Genomic DNA, 6410 nt, shown 5'->3' with positions numbered 1-6410 from the left:
TTTTTGAAAAACGATTTAATCAGCAACTTTTTCAATAGATCGATAAAAATGCGCAATCTTTTTAGGAAGAAGTTTAAACCGTGACACTTTCAAAATTTGGAAAAATCGTTTCAACAAACCTTTCCTATTAATATACTTTGATTTTTTTTTTGGAAAGTTCAATATCTTTTTTCCTGTTTTATGAAATTTCTATGTCTATTTTTATTTCTATTCTCCCGAAACTTTCTCTGGTTTTCTACTATGGATATGGCACGTATTTTTTCAGGTAGGTATGGGTAGACCATAGTTAGCAAGTATGGGGTAGACAATTTCTTTCTAGAAAGATTAAATTGAATTCACCTACCCAATATTTATATTGACAAATAGAATAGATAATCTAGAGATATATCACATTGAATATTTTAAATTTATATTTATAGGGAGGTCATTTTTATACTGAGTGATATATATAGAGTGAAAGCATTACTCCTCACTACTATCAATTTTTTCTATATTGAGTGATATACATATATATATATATATATATATATATATATATATTTTTTAGAGTTGTAAAATTTATAATATTCTAATTATATCTGATTTTTTTAGGCTAGTTTGATATATTCGTGATTTCTTTATATGAAGTATTTTTGCTGATTCATATTTTTTATCCGACTTTTTAAAATACAAATTATTAGTTTCCGATTTCTGATTTATTGATAACTACGGACTTGCTAACCATGATCCAAGCACTATTCGTTGTATTGTCATTTCCGTAGATGTTGTGAGCATTTTTTGACATTGGGCCTATGCAGATCTAGATCTCAAGATTCCCAACACCCGCTGCGACAAAAAAGAGTTTCGCGTGATTGCCAATGATGCCAAAACCCACATTATCCAATATTCCCAAACCTTTAAAAGAGAAAAGCTTTTCTTCTTTTTTTATTGCTCACATGGATCAAGTTTTTAAAAACAAAATGGGGTGCTGAATTTGACCTGCACTCCACCCATCTCAAGATTCCCACCGGATTCGACCTATTTTTGGATTAACAAATAATTAAACTTTCAAAAATTCATATTTCAAGTGAATTGCCCAATGAGCATGTATACTGTACTCTCTGGGGAGTATAGTTTAACCTACTTGGGAGAATTTTTTTGAACCTGAAATTTTGGCAACCACTTTAGAATCATTAGTTTCACGTTTGATTCGTGTGAAAATAAATTTTTTTAAAAAAAAATCACATAAAAAAATTCTCTCATTTGGTTAAGTTGGAAAATATTTTTACATCATTTAGTTATCAATTGATGTGAAAAGATGTACTAAGACCAATTGGTATGAAAATATTATCACACTTAACTGCATGAGATAATTTTTTCATGTGAAATTATTTTCTAGAAAACATTTTTCACACGAACCAAACGAGTTGTAGGAGATTTTTATCCAAAATTTGAAATTTGAGTTTTTTAACACTTAAATCTCACCCTTTGAAAACTGGAGGGTTTCTAGTCAATATCGAGACATTATTTATTTTCAAGTACTTAGAGGATGCAAATTGAGAAAAACTTTTGTTAAGGTCAAATTATGTGTTAAAGAGGTTCTATCATCAAATTTTGGGATCCTGAAACTAATCGTATGTGGGGTTTTACTTGACGGAGTAAATAGATAATATACTCTAGATACAGTAGAATATCTTCTGGCTTTGCCCAATTTGCCGAATCCTATTTTAGGATTTTCCCTCCTGGATCTCGTTATTCTCAATGCAAGTATGGCTATTTCTTTTAATGGAAAAAGTTTATATAAGGTGCAACCTTAAAATGTAGAATTACATATGCACCTAAAAAATCTATCAGAAAAAGTTGTTTTAATATTGAAAAACCCTCTAATTGATCATTATAGTTAGAGACAAAAATGGATTTTCAGATAATCCTAATAATTTTTTACATCAAAATTACATGTTATGATAAAATTTGGAGGTACGTCTTAATTGGATTGTTTAATGTTGCAACCTTACAAAAACCACACCCTTTTTTAATCCGTGAGAAAATAACCTCAAACTACGAATTTTACTCCAGTTTTGATATTCCCACTTTGAATCGACGAGTTTTTACAACCCAAGGCATGCATGCTTTGTTCCATAGCACTTTGTGAAAAAGCATCAAGAGAGTCACAATTATCGGTAAGTGGTAAGAACTGAAATATTGATTAGATGGGATGCACTTCACATTTGAGCTCGATAGGCTGAGGTGTAAACCTATCCCCTAACTATCTAGAATCAAGGAATATTATTTGACAGCTCCTTTGCGATAGGAAAAGTTTACAAATAAATCCTTTACTTTTAGTACAAGGGGGCTGCAATTGTTATTGTCCGTCAGATTTCTAATCAAGTAGTTATAAGAGTCATTTACTAGATCCAAAGTACAAACAATAAATTTCTTTTCGAATTTTGTGACACATCTAAGCTATCCAATTTGACATCTAATGACTATAGTTAATTGTGATCTTATATATAGTAGTACACAATCCCTTTTATATTATAACATCTTTGCTACAAGGAGGTCATAATTGCTACGAGCCATTAAATGTCAAATTGGATGGCATTAGGTATCACAAAGTTTGAGATTTTTTTTTTAACATTGAGTCTAGACAGTGACACATTCACAATTATCCCATTTGAAATATGAAGGACAAGAGTGATTGTGATCTTATTGTATTAAAAATAAATGTTCGCTTTGTATATTTTACCATTATACAATCTCATTATTATGACGGCTTCCCTTCTCTCAAACCATCTCCCTTCCTTTCATTTTGACAGCATCTACCTAGATGTTATATACAACATTTTATTCAAAAGTAAAGTAGAATTCCCTAATCGATGTGTAGACGCCTCCTGTTTTGGAATTGATAGTTCTTCTGGATTAAAAATTACCCCAAAAACCATAGGTAAGCCATTTAATCCCTTGAGATTACGCTAGCCCAATACACTACAGCATATAGTAAATCATAGTCATACCTGAGCCATAATCCAGCCGGCAATAATTCTTAACAAGCCAAAATTCCAAAAAATCCGACCCTAGGAAACCCAAATCCCAAAATGTTAGGTTTGTGAAGGGAAAAAGATGTGAAAAATTCATAAAATCGACAAACCAGGCAATGTTGATTGGATTTTTAGTGATATTTGACCACCTTTGGATCGGATTATTACTAGGCCCCACTCTGTTTTAATTAACTGAGTACACAACAAGTTTATGCTAGATATGGAATCATTTTAGGTCCGGATTGTGCTATGTACACTATTTTTACCAGTTTATTAGAAACCTACAAGTTCCACATCAACTCAACATAAAACATTATAATTACAAATAAAATTTATATTATATTATGTATTATATCTATTGATAAATATAATCATCTACATTATAATCATTATATTTTTAGTATTTTATGAAATTTGAATATTATATAATCCAAAAGAAGAATATAAATATTGCACTATTTTAGATAAGGAAGAGACTACAAAACTTCTATAGGCGAAAATGAATAGTGATTTATTCTACCCTCATCACCATCCAAACTTCATCGCATGGTCTCAGTTGTACGGTAGTATTTTAATTTTAATTTTTTTTTACTAATCAGAATGATCTGAAATTTGACGCGTGTGTACATCTTAGCGAGGTACACCTAATAAAAATATAAAAAAAATAATTCCTAAATATAAATTAAACAAAATACCTCCATAAATTTTTGGGGGTATTTTGATGAATTTATATTTTACGAATTATTGTTTTCACTTTTTTATTAAGTACGCCTCACTAATATGTACATACAATCTAAATTTCAAGTACTTTAGATTTATAAAAAAAACTGAAAATTGAAATACTATCAGACACCTGACCGTACGATGAAGTTTGGATGGTGACGAGGGTAGACAAAATCACTGTTCATTTTCGCCTATAGGCATTGGGAAGAGTTTTCCTTTAGATAATATAAATTATCTTGTATAAAATAGTAGAGTATCCATGTATCTATAAATACAAAAGAAATTACCCATGTATTTAGTTAGAGAATTATTGGTATTTATAGAGACATGAATACAAATTACCTCTTGACCCATATGACTATTGGTATCCAGTTGCATGTGAGTTGCAACTGATGGACCATTTTATCGATAGCAATTAAGGATCAAATAGTTATTACTCTTCATCTAACCGTGCATTGAACTGTTACATTGGGTGGAGGTGAAAAGGCTCTCTCTCTCTCTCTCTGTTAAAGAGGAACTCACTTTCTTCCTTTGAGTATGTAGCTTTTTACTGTTCATGAGTTTTGATGATATAAAAGAAGCGACTTTTTGTTCTAGATATCACAGCGCTTGTGCATTTGTATTAGGGAGATAGTTTTCACAATCTTTTGCTTCTTTGTATAATAATGACAAATTTACCTAGAGAATTGAGATGCACAATTATTCATATCAGAAAGGAATTTGAACTTTATTTTTTGTCTGGAACTTTCTTTTACCCTTTTTCCAAAAACCACCACTTCTACTGCACTAGCACCACAATCTACCTTCACTACCCCCCCCCCCCCTCCCTAACACCACCATTACCATCTCACCGCCACTGCAGCATCAACAACACCACCAGTCTACCACCATCGCCTACCCGCCACCATCCCCACCACAACCATAGCACCATCACCATCACCACTGTTGTCACATTATACCACCATCATCATTACATACATCACCATCACACCACATAAAAAATAATGTAACAAGAAAATTGTAATAATCAAACACCCATAAAGAGCAAATAACAATTGATCAAATTGTTATTTAGTAAATTATAATTTGTAAAAAAAGCTATCATTTAGTAAAATTTTGCAATCAAATGGTCTCTTAGTTATGCAAATCATTTTTCAAGATCCTTACAATTTTGGTTTGTTTCTATAATCTTGAATTACGATGGGTAGGTTTTTGCTAGATCAATTCAACAAGGCATCTTATTTAGATCCACATCATTGAATCAACATTATTACGAAATTACCTCGAGGTTTCTGTTATTACATGTATACCCGTCTTTTTAACTTCGTAACATCTAAAAAAAATAACGGAACTGCCTTGTCGGTTTTTCAAAAAAAAAAAATTAAAAAAATTTTGGTTTTTCAAAAACCAAAAATTAAAAAAAATATGTTTTTCAACAACCTAAATTGGGTTTCTTCTTCAAAACCCCTCTTCACTCTCTCTCGATACACTTTGCCGGGTTGAACACCCCTCCTTGTTCACTTTTGTTTCTGATGTCCCACTCATCTATTGAATTCCCACCAAGCTTTCCATGCACGTCTTGGCTGCATCTCTTATCTCCAGGGCATGATTGGTACATTGTCCCCCTAATGGCCTTTTGTTAGGTTCACATGAAGTGGGCCTCTGGCTGAAGTTGACGTGCTTCAGACAGAGTGGTTGAGGCGGACTGATGACTTGAATGAAATCTTACCCTATGCAAGTGTAAAACGACCATAATATTCTTTATGAAATATTATTAGAGGATATACAGTGAGATGTTGAACCTGATTGTTCTTTTGGATGGTAAACTTTTCGCATGCTTTTGTTATTTTTTAATATTTTCACTTGGTTTTTAGAATTAGAGGTGTTGTTCAGAAAGAAGTTTATGCTTATTCTGGCCGTATCTAATGCAGAGCTATATGCTTTGACAAGTTCAGCCATTGAAAAGTCTTCTTCCGGTTATGGGAAAGAAAGCTTCAGTTTGTTCGTTAAAAATCTGAGGCATTCTATTCTGAGAAGTGATGCTTTAGGGAAGGGATCATTTGTTCATAATGATATGAGAGGGAACGCATTTTGTATTTATTTTAGCAACACATTTTGCACAGGAGAAAATACAATTTCGGTTTTTGAGCAGGAAAGAGAAGGAAAAAAGGAGTTTTGAAGATGAAACCCAATTTAGGTTTTTGAAGAGAATCAAATTTATTTAATTTTTGGTTTTTGAAAAATCATCATCTTTTTTAAAAAATGTTACAAAGTTGAAAAAACTAGTATACTTGTAATAACGGAAAGTTCGAGGATATTGTGTTATTTTCTCTATAAATTAAATCCAAAAATCCATCTCAAAAATAGATTTAAAAAAAATGCCTTATTTGTTTGTTACATGGACTCGTAGAAACCGTGTCCTTATTTAAAAGAAATGTAAAGGGGCCTCCTTTAATCGTCTCTTTGCCCAAATATAGAGAAGAGCTTAGGCTTGCTTCATAAAAAGAACAACAACATCGACATATATAGTGTTAATGGTATTTTGGTAGATCTTATTCATCCATTCTAAAATAATCCAAACCTTTTAGTCAAGTCCTTAAAGTCAAAGATTCTCGATCTAAATTTTCAAAAAACTCAGATGAATGCATTTACTTATTTTTGGGCAAAATT

The sequence above is a fragment of the Amborella trichopoda genome, chromosome 1 (assembly GCF_054954075.1).
Source record: "Amborella trichopoda isolate Santa Cruz 75 chromosome 1, AtrichopodaSantaCruz75HAP2 v2.0, whole genome shotgun sequence".
Classification (NCBI taxonomy): domain Eukaryota; kingdom Viridiplantae; phylum Streptophyta; class Magnoliopsida; order Amborellales; family Amborellaceae; genus Amborella; species Amborella trichopoda.
The sequence above is the reverse complement of the archived record's forward strand: the minus strand, read 5'-3'. Positions refer to the sequence as shown.